Source organism: Lutra lutra, chromosome 1, assembly GCF_902655055.1.
Source record: "Lutra lutra chromosome 1, mLutLut1.2, whole genome shotgun sequence".
Lineage (NCBI taxonomy): Eukaryota > Metazoa > Chordata > Mammalia > Carnivora > Mustelidae > Lutra > Lutra lutra.
Window position 1 is genome coordinate 111,311,838 of NC_062278.1, and position 23,189 is coordinate 111,335,026.

Sequence of the window (23,189 nt, forward strand, 5' to 3'; positions counted from 1 at the left end):
GGGGCCCCGCACGATGGTACAGCCCGCTCCGCCAGCGTCACGTGGGCGCCCCCTCTGTGACGTCGGCGTCTTCGCTGTAGCAAAGCTCGGCCTCTGGAATTCTGAGAACTAATTTGCTATTCGGTGACATAAGAGGGGGAGTGCGCTTTGCTTTCCCGGGGTCTGGGGCTAATTCCTCCTCTCTTACCCATAAACTCAGCTACTCGAGCTAAATACACAAAAGGGAGAGAGAGGTTCGACCCGTTGGAAAAAGTCTGTTATATATAGTAGCTTTAGAGGCGAGTAAGAGAAAAAAACAATAAACACCACAGCTCTTTCCAGCTAGAATATTAGGCACCACGAGAAAAATATTTGCCAAGCAGTTTTCGGTGGGTTCATTTGCTTTATTTTATTTGGGACGTCTTTCGGTTTTGTTTTGTTGTTTTTTTCCTTGTTGATGTGGTGGCTTGGGATTTTTTTTTTTTTTTTTGGTGGTGGTTGTATTTTGATGATTTTCGGATTTTTTTTCCTTCTTCTGATTTTTGCCTTTTGCAAGTTTGTGGTGTTACGTAAATACTAGGATCCCGCGTCGGTTCGATTTTGTTTTTGTGTGTGTGTGTTTTTTTTCCCCCTATCTAATCGCTCAAGCGTTTTAAAGAAGATGTGTTATTTTAATATTGAGACTGTTGAGAGCTGCTTCAATTTTTGATCGCATGTAACAATCCCAACCCCCACTTTTTTGGGGGGGGTTGCAATTTTCTTTTTCCCTTGGACTTTTTTACTGAGAGGAGGCTCTCCTGCACTTGAGGGACATGTTCAAAGGATTTGTTTTGGTTTGGTTTGTTTCTTTCCAGGACAGCAAGTGGTGGGTTTACTCTTTCTGTTATTGTTGACTGTTAGGACATTTCTTGTTGGAAGAAACGTGTGTGTATTTGGGTATGTGTACGCGTGTGTTCTACAAAATTAGGTGAACCAAATACAAGTTTGTGTTTTGCTTTTTCTTAAGGTCTCGATCCCCCGCGCTCTCCCCCACCCCCGGCTCGTTTCAAGGTCGTTGTAAAAAATCTCTTCTGTCTGTGTTTAAGAGATCAGCCGGAGGGAATTCTAAAGGCCTGCCGTGCCAGTATCACAGATACTGCGTGTGTTTAGAACAGCCTGTGCTACAACTACAGCGCGCGGCACGCAGCACAGGCTCCTTAGCTCCGGAGCTCACTTGGGAGGAGGAGGAGGAGAAGTGGGGGGAACTCTTTCTTTTCTTTCTTTCTTCCTTCTTTCCTTTCTTTTTAAAGGCAAATGCAGTGCAGAATCATTTCACTGTGGGCCTTGGTTTGTTTATTCAGAACTGCCAGTTTCCCTATTTAAATGTTGGTTGGGGTTTTTTCCCTCCTACTCATCCCCGAATGAGGGAGACTCTTGTTTCTTTTATGTCTCTCTCTTAAAAAAAGGGTGTGAGGGGAAAATAATATTTCAGATTCCTCAAGAATTAACCCAAAATGTTTGGACCAGAAACAGCTTTCAAAGGTCAGGCTGTTCTGAGCCTTGGCTATGAGAGTCCTTCAGGCGACTCATTAAATTACAGATGAGTTCTTAAAGGTTCCACAAAATTTCTGCACTTGTTAATTTCCAAAAAAGATATGTCCCAAAATACTCTACCTCTCCCAACCTCAAATTTGGGTTTAAAATGGAGAAGTGAGCAGAGCTACGAAAGATTACGGGCTGTTTCTTGGGATATTTGGGATCTCTTTCCCTGGAAAAGTCCGTAAGAAGTTCAGATCTGTTGCTGAAAATGTTATTGTCAGTGCACCCCTCCCGCCGCCACCACCTTTAAAAGGCCGTGTTGGGAATTTTAGATCCAGAAGAGGTCCAAAGGGCTTGATTATTTTCCACGAGTTCTGGAGCTTAGGAAATATGCCTAAGTGTCTGTTCCTATGAAATCTGAATATTTTAATATTTATTGACAGATGGATTGCTGCAGCCTCTGCAGAAAAGCCTGTCTTGTAAAGGATTTTTGAAAAATATACATAGGCCTAATCCTGTCACTGTTGTTGAACATTTTACCCCCAAAGACACATGATATTGTCAAGTGCAGATTCATTCTGCCAGAAGGTGGACTATCTGCTTTTTTATTGTCTCCTTCCCCTCCCTTTTCAGAGTTTTAAATGAATTCCACTGGATTCAAAACGATACCCCGATTTTGTCAAAGCGATTTTCTCTGTGCGTTTATATGTGTGATATTTTTTCTATCTTTGAGAGTAGTAAGAACTTCAAGGTTTCTCAGGTGTATCTATATAGGGTTTGGAATGTGAAGTGTATGGCTCTGCTCTGTTATCGATCCTATGATGGAGATTACTTTTATGGTTTTTGGTCACTTTTCTAATCAAAGTTGCCACCGTGCCTCATTGGTCCCTTGACATCGCCCCCCACCACCCCAATCTTAAACACTGTTGGTTTGTCCCTCCTGCGTTCTCTTTGCCACTCCAATCTTAGCCCCATGGGGGCGCTGCAGAGCAGAGGGAAATCTGCTCCCACTGGCAGTAGAACTAGCCAGAATGGGGGCTGGGAAGGAATTCACCCTTCTTGCACCTCAGACCTTTTTAATTCTTTTCAGGCAGCCCTTGGAAGGAAAACCCACCAGGCCTAGTTTATAGATAATTAACCCCACCACCACGGAACTCAAACCTTCTCAGCACATTATTTCTGGAACCAAGTGCCAGAGTCCCACATTTCTATGATGGTGGTTTTTTGTTTTTGTTTTTTTAACCAGATCAGTGTTTACATTGAAAGAAATTGATCAGAAGGGCACTGTTAAAAGGAAAAAAATATTGAAAATATTCGAAAGATAGAGACTTTAGGTAGATCTCTTTCTCTCTACCGAATGAACAGTGAGGAAAATTGTGTACCCCTCTCTCAATCTCCTTTCAAATCCTGGGAGCATAACTGTCGGATTTTATACCAGTTGAATTTCTTCCACATTGTCCTCCTTTCTCTCATTCTTGATCTCTCCCCATCAGTAGCCAGTTGGCATTACTGTGTGGGCTCCCTTACTCCAGCAGTGCTGTGTTATAGGATTAAAGAAAGGATTGACTTGAATATATTCAAATTCTTTTAAATCAACCTTAAGCTCTAAAGAGTGATTCTGTGTCTGGGGTCTTATGAGTGATTGCTGCAGACTCAGAGGGACCATGTATCAACCGGTCCTGTTATTTAATGGTCACTGGCTAGTAATACTCAAAATAGAAGACCAGGCCATTCCCTTTGCCCAGTGGACTGGGCATAGTACTAGGTTCCCAAACGCAGCTGTTGGGTAAATATAAGCTTTGTTACAAATAAAATAGCCTGGTCCTAATATTACATCTATTTAAGGAAAGGGACAGATTTTACATCCAGTTCCCCATAATTCAGTCATAGCTGAAAAGGAAGCTGTCCTTGGAATAAATACTGTCTTGTCCTCTTTTCAAGGGGGCTCCAAACTGGAAGTCAGTTTCACCTGTCAGGAACTTCTGGTACTTTGGTAGATCTTTCAACTATCACATCTCAGAATTACAGATTTTAGAATGGGAAAGAACCTTGTAGATCAATCATATAACTCCCCCAGGCTTCTCTCTTTTGAGAGGACAGGCTGGCCCTGTGTGTGTGAACGTGTATGACCCCAGGCATGTGTGACCCCAGGACACAACTGAAAATGGGTCCTCGTTTGATGGTCCTGCGTCATTTCACAGAATGAGGGTGATCTGACTGCCTGGCTTTGGAGGAAGGTGTCCGTTTTTCTGGCAATATTGGGGAAAGCGAGGCTGCTTTGGGTTCCTCGTTAACTGTAAATCGGTCTTCAGAACGAAGAACTCCTGGTCATGATGCTACTACTGAGTTTTGATGGACATTTGGGTTTGGTTATGTTTGTCACCTAAGCTGTGGTACTCGACACTACTTCTGTTGGGTGTGGGTGGTGCTGTCCACCTGCTGCGGAAAATTTTACCTATTCCTCTTCTCTCAAATGCTTCATTTAGAGTTATTGTAGACACGCTCCCTATATTATCCTTGGAGAAAGGAGATTTCTTGGTATATTTTACAGAAATTGAGCAGAAAGTTTCGAGACAATAAAAGAAAAAACAGAAGATGATTTCCAGCTACTACCTTCTGAAAAAGAAGTGTCAACGTTTAATTTTGATCCATATGCTGCCTGCTTTCAGCTTGTTTTATTCTGAGACTTTTTTTTTCTTTAGAAACCTTTTCTAGCCTAGCTCAGAGTTTCCCCCCAAAACACTGATTTTCCAAACTTTTCTCACTTTTTAAAAATGGAAATAAATATCGGGAGCTTAAAATAGAGAAGTGGGGGGGGGCGTGCCTAATCATTTGTTTATTGCATTGGATCACTGTTTTGAATAGCAGGGTTTTCACTTCCTATGAAACCCTAGCATGAAGGAAAGCAGCAGCTGGACCAGGAAGGGATGAAGAGAGGAAAGCACTTGAGTGTTTGTAAACTCTGTGTAGCTGGCCCACCCTCCCTGCGGCTGCCTGCCTGTACTTAGCTGTCTTTACTACCTAAGGCTAGAAGTGGAAAAACTTGATTTGCGTGTTGTGCCTGCATTTTTTTCCCCCTTCTTCTCCACGCCGCCCTCTGTACACCTGACCCTGAAGAAGCCTATCTGAAGCCAGCTCGCTGGCAGGCAGAGCTGGAGAGTGGAAGAATGTGCGGAGGGAGGGAGCCCTTCGGTACTTTTCCATTCACATCTCCACAGTGGCTTTTCTTGTTTATTTCACCCTCCACCCGCAGAAACCTTTCAGCTGCCTGAATCGAGTCATTACACCGCTCCCTGAGGTCAGACTACAGATGCTCGGTGCATGTTTCCTACATGTCGGTGTCTGTGTAACATAGGTACATACAGAAACCCACACACATGCACACAAACACGAAACTCCACAGGGGCATGGTGTGAGGTAGGAAGGAAAAACAACAAACCTGGATTTGTTGCCAAAAAAACCTTGGCTTCTAATTACAGTCCTGCCTGGAACTCCCTTATGGAGAGCAAACCACTTGTCAGGACTCAGTTTCCTCAGCCTTGCGAAGAAATAACTCCGATGATTTGCATTATGTTTTTCTGTTCTAAATTCTATACCTTTATATCCAAATACATATTTATATAACTTTAAGATGGGGGGGGCAATGGAAAGGAGCTGTATCATATGTGTACCTGGCATAGGGTAAGGGGTTAAAATTTAAACTTCTAAGTAAAGAAGGCAGTCCCAGAATCCTCACCTCTATCAATTTTTAACCAATTGTAGACCAAAGTCTGGGGTTTTGCTGAGTGGGTCCAAAAACCAATTGAGGATTTTTGACGTTGAGTTGGAGGAGACAGTTTCTAAGACCTTGTACCTTTGCTCTCCAGCATTCATAATCAGTTGTGACAGTTCCCAAGTGTCTTTTCAGCACTATCGTTCTTTTTTTTTTTTCTTTTTGCCTTCTGTTTGTTTTTGGAAACTGTCCCAGTCAATGATAGGAAAGAGATGACACTTGTAAACTGGGCAGTCTTTAAACCACTGGGCTCCATGTGGATATGAAAAATATGTCCTAACATTCACACACACACACAAAGAAAGGAAAGGAAAAAAAAAAAAAAAAAAAAAAAAACCTAGAGAGAGATTCCTAGTAAGAAACTTAGAGGTAATTCAGCCATAACTGCCTTAAAAGTAATGATTTGAAGTTAGAGGAAATAACAGATGAGGAGTTTGCCCTTACCAAAAAAATAATAATAATAATAATAATAATCCTTGATCTTCCAGAACAAACTTGAAGACAATAAAAAAGATACTTTCAATCAGTATTTCCTATTTTTTTTTTATCTTCATTTTTGAATCAAAAAGTCTAAACTTCTCAGACCCAACTGTCTAGATGAAATAAGGTCTTTGACAGACCTTGGCATCCTCAGGAAGTAATAAAACAGCCCCTAATCATTAGCAGTCCCATCCTACCGCCACTGTTTCTCCTTTGGCTTAGGCCCTCTGAAATATTGCTGTCCGTGTACAGGGAGACATGGAGTCAATTACACTCTTAGTATAGAACTCTTGAGTTATAATGTGCTAGAAGTGGGAGGGTCCTTAGCAAACATCCAATCCAATGTTACCGATAGTATACAATTAGACACTGAGGCCCAGACAGAAGGCATTTTCCACATCCACTGAACCGCTGGCAGAGCCAATCTAGAATTCTGATGCCCTGGTTCTGTGATTATTGTGGCTTGTTGTTGTTGTTGTTGTTGTTGCTGTTTTCCGTAGCTCATCATGGAAAGAGGATATAGGGTGGGCAGCCGTGCAAAAGAGCCATTCGGTGTGGCCTTACATTCAGAGCAGACCTCAGAGTTGGACTTCTGATATGCGCTCCACTGAGGTTCTGCTTCAGTCCTAGTGGTGCACAGACAGGATCGAAAGAAGACCTTCACATGTGAGTTTTGTGTGCGGAGCCTACTGCAGGACCCAGTGTGGGAGCCCTCCCAGTCTCCCATGGTGCCGAGATTTCACACTATTACTAAATCTAGAGCTGTCCTGAATCATGTGATTGTATTGGAACCTGTGTATGTTGGTGTTTAAAATGTAAATTTTAAAATATATTTGGACTTGGGCGCCTGGGTGGCTCAGTGGATTAAGCTGCTGCCTTCGGCTCAGGTCATGATCTCAGGGTCCTGGGATCGAGTCCCACATCGGGCTCTCTGCTCAGCAAGAAGCCTGCTTCCCTCTCTCTCTCTCTCTGCCTGCCTCTCCGTCTACTTGTGATCTCTCTCTGTCAAATAAATAAATAAAATCTTTAAAAAAAAAAAAAAAATATATATATATATTTGGACTAGAAGCAATGATGCCACAGTAGCAGTGAACACACCTCATACCCAGATTGTACCATAAAATAAGGATTTGCTAAAAAAAAAAAAAAAAAAAAAAAAGGGGGAAAAAGAAAAAGACACCAAACAAATACACAAAAATCCCTACATTGCTGGGGGATATATCAGAGACACTGGCACCACCGGAAGAGCTTCCAAGGGGCAAAGCTGCAAAATTTGAGTGACAAGATAGAATAATGTTAGATGATAACCTGAAGTATAAAATAAATGTCTACACATTTACACAGATATAAATAAATTATGGGAAAAATTAATAAATGGAAGAGAAGAGACAAATTTCCCATGCAGAAGAATTCCAAATAATTTATGTAGATGCTCTCCCCTGAAGGAGGGAGAGTATAATTCCCCTCTCCTTAAGTGAGCTGGGCATAATGACTTGCTTCCAAAGAGCATAGTATAATAAGGGGAGCAGGGGACGTAATTTTATATGGAGAAACCAGACTAACACTACAGCAGCCAGGACATCAAGGTCAATATCAACAATGGTAAACCATGAACAACCAACCAAACAAATAATGATAAACCATGTTGATTGTATGTACCTTTGATATAAGGTGGTGAAATGGGTCATTACCTCTGTGGTCTTCCCCATACCCCAGTCTGTTTATGAAAAAACATCAGACACATTGTAGGAGAGGGGCGTCCTACAAAGTGCTTGACCAGTACTCCTCAAAACTGTCAAGGTCATCAAAAACAAGGAGATGCTGATAAGTTGCCATAGCCAAGAGTAGCCTAAGGAAACATGATAACTTCATGTAAAGTAGTACTTAATGGAAAAAGACAGAAGGTAAATCTAAACAAATCTGAATACATGATGGACTTAATGGATGGAGTTAATCATATTGTGTGAATATCAATTGTCACAAAGGTACCATACTAAGGTGAAATGTTAATCATGGGGGAAACTGGGTCAGGATTGTTCTCTGTACTATCTTCACATTTTTTATGTTACAAAACCACAAATATGTGTGTGTGTGTATGTGTGTATATATGTGTGTGTGTGTGTGTGTGTGTGTATTTGCACACATACACATATATATAATCTCTCTCTTTCTCTCTTTTTTCCCCCATACTAGAAGCCTCCAAAAAGTGACCCAAGCTTCTCTTGAAATCTGAGAGGTCCTGCCCGCAAAACAGAGTCCGGACAATGAAGGAACTTGCCTTTATTCTTTCAGTTTACTAAATTGAAAGCAGTATGGCTAATTTTTGTGTGTCATCATCTGGATGGAGAGCACTAGGGAGGCACCAAAGGCCAAATGTCGTTATGGTGGTCGATGACTCAAGCCACCTCCTTGATCTGCTTATTCAACATTTTCCTGTGGAGATTCTCTGTGAAAACAAGGTCCTGAAGAATCTTTGCCATCAGTCCAAATGGGGCATACAGAACTTGCAGATTCATAACTGAGGTTGTGGGGAGCCCGAAGAGCTTCCCAGGATGTCTGCTATTTCATTGTACAACTCTGATAGAACTGTTGATCTCATCAGAGTTGTAACTCTGGGTGTCGAGGAGAAATAGCTGACTGGACCCATGACTCTAGGACTTTGTCTTCATCATCTGGATTTGACACTACAATCTAAACTCTCCTCAGCCTTCAGCCTATTAGTTCTGCAGTTGAAAGGTCCAGAGAGACAAATGGTTTGCAAAGACAACCCCCAAAATTAGTGGTAGAGTTGATTCCCATCAACAAGTCCACCCTGAATCACTTATTTTGCAGCTGTATCCACTCTGGAAAGCTGAAAGCTGCTATTACATTGATGTACATTACTTCAGTAATGCCTCATTAATTTCTAACCAGTTGTCAGTTACCAACAGTGTCTAGTTCCCATGCAGTACTTGAGTTTTAAGTGTCTCTTCCTTTTTTTCCTATCTTTTCCCACATCTATCAACCTCTCTGCCAAGTGGCTATAAAATCTTTGGACCAATACTTATGTTCACTATGGAGGCTGACATTTAAATAATACTTGGTGAAATTCACTGAGATTGAATCCTGTCATACTATATTTTGGTTAGCATGACTCTTTCAGTGATCCATTTGGTCACATGTCTCAAGAATCAAAGTTCAGCCCTTTGAATTAGTAATTCTACTTCTAGGAACCCATCTTTGAGGTGCATACAACATACAGGAAAAAATTCAAACATATAGGGTCAAAGTCGTTGAATGAATATAGGTATCTAAGTGTTATATCTAACAACAACAAATACGCACAACCTCCATGTCCCATTGTGACTGACTTGAGGGAAAAGGTGTTGGGTGGAGAATGATGAAGTGTAATCTAATTTTTAAAAATTGGAATTGGAAAATACTTATGGTAATAAATAAGGTGAAAAGTAGGATATATATATGTAATATATATATATGGCATATTATAACTATGTTTAAAAATACCCTCCATAGAAAATAAATGGGATATAAACAAGAATACACAATAAACAAATATTTTGGTTGTCTTAGTGTAGTAGGATTATGAATGCTTTTCTCCTCCCTTATTTTTTTATCTTCTAAATTATGTAATGTTTATATATTAGTTTGATATCTATCTTCTTCCTATCTATCTCCCTATCTCATAAGCACACACCTATGACACTAAAAAGCCCTAAGTGAATTCTTTTAAATGCAATTAGTTGCCTAATTCACAGGTCTTCAATGTTTGGCCTAAAGTTAATGCTGTCCACATCTTTAGGACCTATAGCAAAAGTGAGAACAGAGCACTCACTCTTAGAGAAGACCTTTCACTTTGGGAGACACTTGTCTCCACAACAACAAACAGCACCCTTGTGGAGCACACACGTTAACCTAAATGAGATTAGGTGATCTGTAAATCTTTTATCTATCCCTGCCCCCTGGGTCTTAGTGTGCTTCTCCTGTTTGTTGGTGTTTCACAGCATCTGCAAATGTCAAGAGGTTTTCTTGTTACTTTGGTATCTCTCTGAGGTCACCCCCAGCATTTTCCTGGTAGATAGACTGCCTTTTGGAGTTCTCTGGGGGCTACTGGTCATTTATTTTTGATTCTTATAACAGGTTTGACTAGTGAATGCTAAAGCAAAACAATTTTTTTTTTTCCCTTCGGAGAATCACAGTCTATTAGGAACTTTGGGGAGTATACTATTATTTGAATCACTGATTTTTGGCAAAGGGCATGGGGGTAGACATCAGAATCAAGGGGGTGAGGGTGAGGACCATGCTTCTCAGAAGCCCCACTCTCCTGAAACTAATGTCCTTCCTCACACTCCTCACCCCATTCGTGCAAGTTCACTGACCGTCTCTTGTGAAGGAAACACTGCATTAGATGCTCGGAAACCAATATGAATACGATATGATACCCCGGGGGCACAGAACCTACTGAATCATCAGAAACTCAGAAAAGTGCTAAAACTTGCTTTAGGTCATACAAAAGATAGTCCCTGAGCCAGGACAGGGCCCCAGGGGTGTCCTGACTCTGAACCAAACAAAACTCTGTGGCTTCTTCTCAGATGCTGTGTCCTACCTCCCACTCTGCCATCAGTGTGGACATTCACACCCCCCACTTTGGCAGTTTCATTCTCTGAATTTTTCACTCCATTTTGTTTAGAACAGATATAACCCAGCCATTTCAGTGTACCATCCAGCAATACCCAATACCCAACATGGGAAGATCCCCATGAGCCTAGGCACACACAGAGCCTTGGCTATCTTCACCACCACAATCAACAGCTAGGTTCAGTCTGCAGGCCAGAGCTTTGCCTGGACCTGATTTTTGTATCTTCTTGTAACTGATAGGTTCTACCATGAGTGGTCATATCATCCAGCATCATCCTCTCCCAGAGCACACAGCCTCCAGTAACATCTGCAACCTGGATGTCAGAACCCAACAGCATCCCTAGCAGGAACTGCACACCTAATACACCTTGATGCCTGCTTCACTCTAAGCCCAAGTTTGCTCCGGCCATCCCAGACCTTTGAGTGACAAACGGGCAGATGATCTCTCCAGCTGCCAGCCCTGCATCCAGACCACTTTCCATAGCACTGTCGTCACCAAGACCCAGCCCACCCAGGGTTGGGCCTATCTACCAGTGGTTGTAACTGTTTCCTCTTTGTGGCCAGGCAAGGATGGATTGGATATAATGATACACGCATAACACCTCCAGGCAAGATTGCGGCAGTCTTACTATTAGTTAGCCCAGTAGCATTCAATGAGGAAACTTCAGGGTGCCAAGAATAACCCTACTCTTTGGAGACACTGGCACTACAATGCTAGCCAAATACTCAAAAGAAAGCGGGGACAGAAAAAGATAACTTCTGATAGTAATAAAAGCCATACTTGGTGACGGCAGATTAAGAAAAATTGGTGGAGGTGATGGCAAATCGAGAAATCAAGTGCTTAAGTCCCTCCAACTTTTCCCAGTCTTGCCTCCTACAACCGTTTTATACACCAGACTCCGAAGACCATGCGCTTACCTCATCCCACACCCCTGCCTCAATCTCTGCCTTTCTTCAATAGGTTAGGTGCTCCTCAAGGGTAAGAGTATCTCATTTTTGTTTTCCGACACTTGTGCCCAACACATTGCTCACTTAAGAAATGCTGGTTAAGTTCAAGTTAGGTAGAACTGAAAGAGAATTTGATGTGAAGTCCAATGATCTGGGTTCCAGTTACAGTTCCATAACTGACTAACTTCTGTGGGTCTCGGTTTCTTGTTCTCTAAAATGGTAATTTCTGTTAAAGGACTACCTTACAGGGTTCTCGTGAGAATTAAGGGTGGGGAAAAGTACTTTGGATGTTACAGTGCACAGGTCAAAGTTGCTGAATGTTGAATGAATGGACAAACTAATGAGTGAACTATCATAGTTAAGTAAAGCCTTCAGGTTATTCCCTAACAGATTCTGTGACTCAGATTATGTCTGGGGAACAGTGATTTAAAGTGCCCTGTCTTGACTTTGTAACCATCCTTAAATATATTCATTTCACTTCCCAAAATATTTTAACCTTTTAAGTTCAGGAAGACATAAATTAACTGCTAAGGATTCATACTGATCCAAAAAGAATAAAAAAGATCATCAGAAAGTCTTTTTGTTCTTGAAATGCAGAATTGGAAATGAACCTTTTCCCAGTAGTGGGAACTGAAATCCAGTACTAGATCCTCCTTTTCAGTACCTTCTTCCTCTTTCTTCCTCCTCCTTCTACCTTAGCCCCTCCTCATCCCTCCCCTGCACCCAAATGGAAAAAATCATTTGTTTTGAGTTAACTTCAATCTTAGTAAAAGGTATAAACAAAGTCCAAATGAATCAGGGCTATTTTCTAGGATTAACAAGGTGGATTTCTATACATTTTTCAAGCAATTGAGTTGATGGGCGAGTTACTACAAGATGGTTGATAACTTTCTACCAAAGGGTTGACCTGTGTGACAGGAGGAGCCCTGGGCCAGTGACATCCTCTTAAGAGAATCCCTGCATTTAGCCCTCCCATCCCCACAACAAATGCAGAGTGGATCCACGAATGATGAGGTGAATATAAAAAGGGATTTTGAGCAAGTTGTTCTTGATAGGGAGGAGGAGAGAAAATAGGAGCACAGGTGCTGGAGAGAAGTAAGGCCTTCGCTCTAATAACTGCGCAAAGCAATAACTCAGCAGATGAAGCAACAGACCTTTGTTAAAGTCAAAACTATTCAAAAGCCCATATCCTGGTTCCTGCAGTCTATAACAATAGGGACCTACATGGAACGAAATACCCAGTAGACTTAGTAGAAATAGGTGCTCAATGTTCTCAACAGAGGGCCGGGGGCAGCGGGTGGTAGTGGCAAGAGGAAACTTCTAGAATTGGTAGCCTGTCTGCCTGTACTTGCCAGTTTTGCCAGCACCAAGCTCTTGATCAACAGCTCATTTATTTTTGGATTCTTAGAGGTGGGAAGAAGAGAATACTGGATGTATATGGCATTAAAAAAAAACTCCAACGTGGGTGAGCTGGGACGATGTCCAAGCTGTGCAAGGGCAGCCACCTCCCCCATACGATTCCTTTTTTTTCCCTTTCCACCCCTCCTGTTCCCAACACCTCTCACCCAACCATACCTGTAGAAGTCACATTCCTGCACAAAACTAAATGTGTCTGGGGAGGGGAGGGAGGCATAGCAAAGGAACATAACACCAAAATACTTCTCATCTCAACTCCCCAAACTGGAAAGTTGTAGTAAGTGCTGGAAGGTTCTAGAACTAAAAAGTTTGAAGAAACAGGACATAGTGGGATATATTTCATTATCTTATCACCCATTTGGCTGGACCTTTTTAGCATGGGATAAGCATTGTTGATATTTTCAGGTCTGATAAATATGCAACCACAAAAATTACAAATTTAGAACCTACTGTGTGCTAAGCACTGGGCTAGACTTTTCATATACAAAGAACAATGACAAACTTGTCCCTGGAGGAGCCCATAGTCTAGTCAAGGAAACAAACATCACACAAGTAAATACGCAGAGGAATATTTACTATAAATTATGATAACTGAGATGCAGGAAATACAGTACCATGAGGTGGGGGAAGGACATCATTTGCTCAGGGTACAAGCCTCTCTATTAAAGTAGGCTTTAAGCTGAAAAAGAAGGATGGGTTAGCCAGGCCAAGAGTGAGGGGTAAAGTGTACTGGGCAGAGTAAACAGAGGTCAAACAACTCTCTAAACCCCCAGCATGGTCAGAGACCTGAAAGATGCCAGCATGGCACAAACAGAGAGACTGGTAGAAGATGAATTTGGAGGGAGAAACAGGAGCTAAACCACAGGGGCCTTTGTAGACCATGGGCAGGAATTGAGAGTTTATTCTAAGTATATTGAGAAATCACTTCAGTTTTTTAGGCTAGGTGATGACATGATCTGATTTATATTTTGAGAAAAGCACCCCAACTATCACATGGAAGGTGCATTAGAAAGGGGTGAGAGTAGAATCTTTAAGAGGCTACAGTAGGAGTCGTTGTGAGAGAGGAAGGGAGATGGCAGTGTAGGTGGAGAGGTGGGCAAAGATTTGAGGTATATGTTGAGGGTAGAATTGACAAGATTGAAAGAAAGATTGGATTGATCAAGAGTGGGTGGTAAAGAGAAGGGTTACTAAGAACAAATCCCAAGCTTCTGGTTTGGGCAATTGGGTGGGTGTTTCCATTTACTGAGTTGAAACACTGCAAAGTAAAAGTTTCTGCACAGCAGTTGCTGGGAATCAAGAATTTGGTTTTGAACATCGTACGTCTGAGATGTCTCTGATGTCAAGGTAGGGAGTTAGATATGCAAGATCTGAACCCAAAAGATGGGTCTGGTTTGGAGATATAAGTTTGGGATTCGTCAAAATAGACATAGTATTTAAAGCTGGGAGAAAGGATTGGTTTTCATATCAGGCCAGGCATGAAAAATAGAATAAAAAACCAGTAAAGGTGGAATGACCCTTAGAGATAGTCCAGTCCAAACTCACTTCTCACCCCATAGCAAATAGGAAGTTAAAGAAATAAAGCTACCGGTGGAAGTAGAGTTAGTGATAGATTAATTCTTCTTTCGGGATTAGCACTTTTGTTGGTTTATTTTACATTGTTTTGTCAACATTTGACATCAAAATGGCTGAGACTAAGGAATCTGTATAGCTCTATTGGTGTGACTCATGGTGTCACCTCCCCTACCTTATAGTTTCACCTGCCACATGTGAGCCACCCACGCTCATTACTAACTTGCTCCCTTCTTCCTTTAGCCAACATAAAACCTTTTTTTATATATAGATTTTATTTATTTGAGAGAGAGAGAGAGAGAGAGACAGTGAGAGAGAGCATGAGAGGGGAGAAGGTCAGAGGGAGAAGCAGACTCCCTGTGGAGCTGGGAGCCCAATGTGGGATGCTGAGATCATGAACTGAGCCGAAGGCAGATGCCCAACCCAATGAGCCACCCAGGCGCCCAACATAGAACCTTTTCTCCTGGTTCCCTACTTACTGAAAAAGAAGGTGCCGCCATTCCAGTGGACATACCTGTGCAATTTAATATCGAGGAAGTCTAAGGTTTAGAGCAGTGACCAAGGGGTTGAAGGGATGTCCCTGTGAAGCTCCATCCTACTCAGCTTAGTGCCCACAGCCCCTGTGATTATTTAGCAACTGGACTCTCTCTCCTCTTGAATATGACTGCCTGAATTTCAAGAGCTACTTTTCTTCTCCTTGGTATCCTAATTCAGCCCTGGCTCCTAGGATAAGTGACCTACCCATTTAATACATGTTTTCAATGAGAGGGACCCAATCCATGGAAGCCTTTCGTTAGACTCAACCTACCTTTAGTAATTTTTCCATCCTTCCAAGGAAATACATTTACTAAGCACATACTATGTGTGCTAAAAGGTTGCAGTCGTGTTCAGCCTTTAAAATACAGTTATATGGGTGTTGTTATTAGCTCTTATCCAGTATATTTAGGTGTACATTTGCATACCTTCCATCCAATTCAGTAAATATTTAATGCACATCGACCATATGTACAGAGGTGCAAGAGGAAGCCTCTGTCACTCAGGGCTCTAAGACCAGTGCAGGAGAGCAATATCGACAAACATACAATGATAAGGGCTATCACTAAACGGTAACCGGTTTATTTTGATTGACTATGGGAACATGATTGCTTCAAACCAAGAGATCTAGGAAAGTTTCTTGGAGGGATAGAATTTGAACATCAAAATAAAATAATGTAGGGGCGCCTAGGTGGCTCAGTCAGTTAAACATCTGATTCTTAAATTCAGCTCAGGTCATGATGTCAGGGTTGTGGGATTGAATTCTGTATTAGATTCCATGTTCAGTGGGGCATCTGCTTGAGATTCTCTCCCTCTGCCCCTCCCCTTGTTCTCCCTCTCTCTAAAGAAAATAGATAAATTTTTAAAAAAGCAAGAAAACAAAAGAATGTAAGATAATGAACGTATTCTTGACATAAACATCAAAAGTATAAGGATAGCTTTGAAATAATGAAAACTAGATATATATGGTCCTTAGTATGTACTGGTTTAATACATACATGTTCACTCTTGTGAACTTACTTAATTCAGCCTTGTAAAAGGGGTGGTATTGTCATCTTTACTTTACAGCCAGGAAGCTGAAGCACAGAAAGGTCAGGTAACTTAAGATCGAGCAGCTAACAAACAGCAGAGTTGGGATTTGAACCCTAGGGATTTAAGTCTGCCTATAGCCATTATGCTGTACTGCCTTACAAATGAAGGGCAAAACTTCCACACGGGTAAGGTTAGGAGGGAGTTACAGCAGATTAAAGAGAAGGGGTATAGGGAAGGAGGGTATTCCAGACATAGGAGAGTTAAAAGAATGGCCCAGAGATAAGGTGTACAATTAACAGTACTTTATTTTGTCTAGGAAGCTGTCTAGTTTGCAGAGAACTTCTTCAGCCTTTCCTGAATGTGCTTCTCCTCATGACCCTGTGAAGCCATGATTATTATTCTAATTAGAAAGAGGAATAAATGGGGACCCAGAATGGGAAGGCACCAGCTGGGCTGGTAGCTATAGCTTGAGGTTCAAAATCTAGTCATTTAACTGCAGATAAGTGCCTTTTCATGGACTGAAGTATTAGCAAGTAAATACATTCATTGCTCCTACCCTGAGCCAGGCCCTGTGCTAGCCTGTTCATATATGTTCTAATTTCATCCCCACAAGAGCCCTGAGAGGTAGGTGTTGTTACATTTCAAAAGAGGAAACAGTTCAAGTCTGCCTCTACTTGACTTTTTTTTTTTTTTTTTTTTTTGAGAACAATTTCCTATGAGGCATGTTGGTTTTCAGTTTCATGCCTTGCCTGCTCTTTGGTCCCTGGGAACCCCTGAGGACAGAGTATTACCTGTGGGTTAACACATGCAGCTTTACTGAGAATGGAAAATCCCAATTAATCTCTTTGCCAAAATCTTCAGTCAGTCTTGTTTTTGGCCAACCTTTCCTGTGTGCTGAAAGTCAACATTTAAATATGAAACTCGGCTTTGGTTTCCAAAAATTTAATTGCATTATTAAGAATTAGTTGAAACTGGGCTTTGTGAATCTAGGAGGAGAAAGCTGGGAAGAAGGCTGACCAGACACTGCAGGCTGGCCCACAGTGCATCGCGATCATGGAAAAGCTCGATGTAATCTGCAAATGACCTAGCTGATGGCACCATTTCCAGGTCAGCGCACACCTGCTGTGTAGGGCATAATTCTAGCCCCTCTGTGGGGAATATGAATCAGTGGCTAGAGAAAGAGAACGGCTTTACCAGAGATCCAATGACAAGTATGTCAAATACCAAAGAAAGACAATCAGGCAACAGCCAGTTAAAATTCACAGCCCAGGCCATAGACTTGGGCCCTGAGGCTGAATTCCGGGGCATTCTCCTCATTTGTGCATGTTCAGTCTGAGAACCAGGTATGGAAGACTCTGTGTTCAGTCCTCTTGCCTTCTGGGTTGGGTTAAGACTCTTAGGAGGGTCACGATCCTAGCCTAGAATGGCATCATTGAAAAGAGGCAATAAAAAAGAAAGATAAGATGACTTAAGCTTTCAGTGCAAGAGGAAGGAGAATAGATGGAGTGAAAATTGGGACATTCCAACTTGATTTTCAAGGATGGGGTTATAATAAAGGGCTTTGTTTTGTAATTCTGTTGTCAACCCTTTAAAAAGAGTTTCTCTGCGAACTGGATGACAAACCAGAGGTCTAGTATGATTTCTTTCTGTGCCTCTTGCCTTGGTTTGCTCATTTAGTACAAAGGGAAGGCTACTGCTACCACAAGGTATTCTTTTGAGGATTAAATGCCATGAAGCACAGTCAACGGCTCATTAATATAAAATGTGTAAAAAGTAGGCTGTTTGTTGTACTGTCCGGCTAGCCCAGCCATATGATAAAAAACAGAACTAGACAGTTAGTATCATCGAACAGAACCTCTGGCAGATAGCTGAATGTGGTGGGGGGGAAAGAGATACTGAGAATTTCTATGAGCCAGCTGCTCTGCTGAGCCCCATACAACAAAACCTTATTTTTTACTGCTGGGAGACATAGGCAGGTGTCTTCATCTCCTAAGGCAAGGGCCAGAGGTTATGAATGGGAATAGCCTCCTGAGATCAAAGAGCTAATAAGTAGATGAGGGGGATTCAAATCCCACTTGAGTTAAATCCAAAGCCCATGCTCTTGTCCTTACACCATCCCACCAAGTTTTCTGCTTCCTTGCGAAGACCCATTTTTCAGGGTTTCCATAGAACCAACAGAGAATGGTGGTGGCTAGGGAAGGAGTTATTTATATATATATATATATATATATATATATATATATATATACACACACACACACACACACACATATATATGTATGTATATATATATATACTTTTTTTAAAGATCTGTCTATGAATCACTGTGTAACCCTCCTTTTATGAAGTTCAATCTTGCAATCTAAAAAGGCTAAGTGCACAGGATGACCTAGTTCACTTTCACTCCTAACACTGGAATTGGTGCTTTACACCAAAGGGGCAATGGGTCCCCTTTGCCTCCAAATCCAAGTAATTTTTATCTACAAAAATCACTTATTTAAAATCCTGTGTATATTTTTTCTTATGGCTGCCTGAGGCCAATGCAAAGAGATATGCCTCCCATATCTTTCCGCCAGCAGCCAGTAGGTGCTCAATAAACTTTCTGGCACATAAATGTTTAAAGCAAGTATATTGTCAGCATGTTATAAGATTTTTTTGGGTTTTGCTGAGGGTTCTTTTTGCATTTCTCCAACTTGTGGGCCCAGTATCAATCCATCTGTATACCCACCATTGACCCAAATAAATTTAAATACGTAATTACCAAAACCAAACCTGTTACCATGTTATACATACATACAGAGATACCTGCATATATTTGGTGAACATTGATTAAATCCCATTATGTGGCAGACAACAGATGAATTACTGCATAAGTGTCACCAGTTAAAATCTAGACTGAGAGAAATAAACCCACACTTATATGGTCAGTTAATATACAACAGGAGGCAAGAACACACAATGAGAAAGAGTTTCTTCAACAAATGATACTGGGAAAACTGGACAGCTCTGTGTAAAAGAATGAATCTGGACCACTTACTCATGCTATAACCAAAAATAAACTCAATGGACTGAAGACCTAAATGTGAGAAGGAAACCATAAAACTCTTAGAAAAAAAGAAAAAAGAAAGAAAACACTGGCAGTAATTTCTTTGACATCAGCCTTAGCAACATTTTTCTAGATGTGTCCTCAGGCAGGGGGAACAAAATCAAAAATAAATGTTTGGGACTACAGCAAAATAAGAAGCCTTTGAACAGTGAAGGAAATCATCAACAAAATGAAAGACAGCATACTGAATGGGAAAAGATATTTGCAAATGATATATCTGATATGGGATTAATATCCAAAATATATAAAGAACTCAAACAACTCAACACCAAAAAACCAAACAATCCATTTAAATAATGAGCAGAGGAGCTGAATAGATATCTCCAAAGAAGACATACAGATGGCCAAAGACACAAGAAAAGATGTTCAACACCACTCAACATCAGGGAAATGCAAATTAAAACTACAACTACAATTAAAACTACTCCCTGATATGAGGGAGAGGAGATGCAACATGGGGGGTTGAGGGGGTAGGAGAAGAGTAAATGAAACAAGATGGGATTGGGAGGGAGACAAACCATAAGTGACTCTTAATCTCACAAAACAAACTGAGGGTTGATGGGGGGAGGGGGTTGGGAGAGGGCGTGGGGTTGTGGATATTGGGGAGGGTATGTGCTGTGGTTGTGGGGTGTGTAAACCTGGCGATTCGCATGCCTGTACCCCTGGGGATAAAAATATATGTTTATAAAGCTGTAAAAAAAAAAAAAAAAAAAAAAAAAAAAAAAAAAAGAAAGAAAGAAAGAAAGGATGAATACCCAAGTTTTGTAGCAACATGGACGGGACTGGAAGAGATTATGCTGAGTGAAATAAGTCAAGCAGAGAGAGTCAATTATCATATGGTTTCACTTATTTGTGGAGCATAACTAATAGCATGGAGGACAAGGGGAGATGGAGAGGGGAGTTGAGGGAAATTGGAAGGGGAGGTGAACCATGAGAGACTATGGACTCTGAAAAACGATCTGGGAATTTTGAAGGGGTGGGGGGTGGGAGGTTGGGGCACCAGGTGGTGGGTATTGTGGAGGGCACAGATTGCATGGAGCACTGGGTGTGGTGCAAAAATAATGAATACTGTTATGCTGAAAAAATAAAAAAAATTAAAAAAAAAAAAAAACTACAATGAAATCACACATATCAGAATGGCTAGAATCAAAAAGAAAAAAAGTAAAGGCATTGGCAAGGATGTGGAGAAAAAGTAACCTTCTTGCACTGTTGGTGGGATGCAAACTGGTGTAGCCTCTGTGGAAAACAGTATGGAGGTTCCCCCTCCAAAATTAGTAATCTAGTTAGGTGGATAGATAGATAGATAGATAATAGAATATTACTCAGCCATGAAAAGAATGAAATCTTGCCATTTACAACATAAATGGATCCAGAGGATATGATATTAAGTGAAATAAGTTAGTCAGAGAAAGATAAATGCCATATGACCTACCATATGATGCAATAATTCCACTATTATTTGCCCAAAGAAAATGAAAACACTAATTCAAAAAGATATAGGCATTTCTATGTTTATTGCAGCTTTATTTATGAGAGTCAAGATATGGAAGCAACCCAAGTAGCCACTGATAGATGAATGGATAAAGAAGATGTGATATATATGTATATATACACACAGTGGAATATTATTCAGCCATGAAAATGAATGAGAGTTTGCCATCTGCAAGAACATGGATGGACCCAGATTGTACTATGCTAATGGAATAAGTCAGACAGAGAAAATCAAATAACATATTATTTCACTTACATGTGAACTCCAAAATCAAAACAAATGAATAAGTAAACAAACAAAAAGCAGAAACAGATCTATTAATATGGAGAACAAGCAGATGGTTGTTGGAAGGGAGGGGGGTGGGGAGATGGGCAAAATAGGTACAGTGGAATAGGATGTACAGGGCTCCAGTTATTAAAATGAATAAAATAAGTCATGGGGATGAAAAGTACAGCATAAGGAATGTAGTCAAAGGTACTGTATTTGTATGTTGTATGGTGATAGCATTGTATGGTGACAGGTGGTAGCCACATTTGTGGTGAGCATACCATGACATGTAGACTTGTCCAATCACTGTGTCTTAACACCTGAAACTAATGTAACATTATTATGTTATGTCAACTATATATGTCTATATGTCAACTATACTCCAATAAACAAGCAAATAAAATCTAGTCTGGGATGCTAGGCATGTCATTACTTATGTCATTGCTTAAAAAAAAAATTCTGATGCTTAAGAAGGTCAGTGGGCATTGTTCCGCAGCAATATTAGTCTTCTGCTCTTATTAAAAGTTTAGCTCAAAATCCTGTTTTCTTCTAAATGGTTACCATGTACTGCCATGAGAAACCATTCACAGCACAAGACAGTGGCATAGAGAAGAGTTTGTATTCACACTTGGCACATGGACTTTCCTTTTCACTTTTTGAATTATGTTTTAAAGGTTAGGGTCTGTTATCTCTACGGGCCCTTGATGTTTTAGACTCATGTGTTATTTACTTGCCCAAATTCAGGCTACTAAGGCAGCTGCTCAATTCATTGCATCAAGTCTCTGAAAAGCTAGTTTAGGGAAAGAACAAACAAACTCTTAAAACTGACTTCTTTGAACTGTGACGCCAAATACTTGTGTGACCCTAGGAAAGTTACTTAATTTCTCTGAACCTCAGCTTTCTTATCTCTAAAGAAAGTGGTAATAATACCCAACTCACAAATGTATGTAGGGACAAACGAAGACATAATCGCTAGTGCCTGGTGTACAGGGAACAAATAGCATCTCATTTGGACATGAGCCATGAGCTCAGGAAGGCACATCTTCCAATCCCTCCTCCCATGTCCCTCCCTTATTCGAAAACTCAGATGAAGTGTTTCTTGAATTAGTCACCAATTTGGAACTCCCTATCCTCCTTTCCTTGTCACTGAGGTAGATAATCTATATGTGAGTCTGAGTGACTATTTCAGTGATACATTCATGCATTTCACTAATCCCTACTACATGGTTCAGCTTTCAAAGTGTGAGGCACTTTCCATCCTTTACCTCACTTGATCTTTACAACAGCCCCTCTCCCCACCATGAGAACACAAGCCAGTGTTGTTTTCCTTCTTTGACAGATAAGCAAGTAAAGATTTAGAGAGGTCAAGTGGCTAGTCCAAGGTCACACTTCTAGATTTTAGGTCTATGACTCTGAATTCCATCCATGAGCTTTCTATTTTACCAAGCAGCCATGAGATTTTTGCTACATACTTAAAGACAGACACTAGGTGCTCTGGAAAAAATAAAACCAGATAGGTACATGCTGATAAAGAACGAGTCAGTCAGTCTAGCCCTATCTATCCCATGGGGTCCCACTCAGCCTCTGTCCAGTATCCCTCTCTCCTGAGTACCCCTTTTTCAGCCCCTGGTCACTCAGATCCTCCTGTGATTCAGAGGCTCACTCAAACTCAGGCTCTTCCATAAAGCCTTTGGCCAGCCACCCCACCCATTTCTTCAAGTAATATTTACTGAATGCCAGGCACTGTGCTCCCCTGTGCTTTGGAGTTTCCTCTAAAACAGGAGGGGAACAGACAATACACTCAATCGTAAATACGTAATAGTTTTGATAATAATAAATGCTAGAAAGGGAGAAGGCAGGGAAAAGTGGCAGGGCATGTGTTGGGCAAGGTGCAGTGTGAAATAGGGTGCTTGGGAAGGTGCCACTAGGCAGGTGACACAAAAGACTGAGAAGAGATGAAGAAGAGAACCATTTGGATATCTGGGGTAAGAGGTACCAGGCAGAGGGAACTATGAGCACCAAAGGCCCGAACGAGAGCATGCCTGTTGTGTGAGGAACAGCAAAGGGGCTGTATACCTGGAGGCTGGTGGTGCCACTAGAACAGAGGAAAGGAGGGCAAGGCAGTGAAAGAGGAGGACAGAGAGGTAAGGACGGCACGTTATATAAATCCCACTGGGCACTGGAAGTACTTCCTATTCCCCTGGATGTGATGGAAACCATTGATGGCTTGGACAGGATCCAAAGTTTATTTTCACAGAATCCTTCTAGCCACTCTGGGCAGATAGGCAGGGCTGCAGCATCAGGAGCATTCAGGGAGTTATTATAATAATCTTGAAGAGCTGATGGTGGCTTGGACTAGGAAATATTGGGGAGTATTCTGTATAATTTTTAAGGCAGAGCCAATACTGTTCCTGATAGTTTGGATGTTGGTTGTGGAGGAA

The 23,189-nt window shown here is 41.2% G+C and overlaps 1 long non-coding RNA gene across 1 annotated transcript; it reads left to right on the forward strand.

The window, feature by feature from the left end:
- The first annotated feature begins 42 nt into the window (after positions 1–42).
- On the forward strand, positions 43–9,323 carry LOC125101975 (uncharacterized). The gene is made up of 2 exons (XR_007127992.1): positions 43–368; positions 7,943–9,323. It is a non-coding gene; the product is annotated as an uncharacterized LOC125101975 (long non-coding RNA).
- Positions 9,324–23,189: the final 13,866 nt, after the last annotated feature.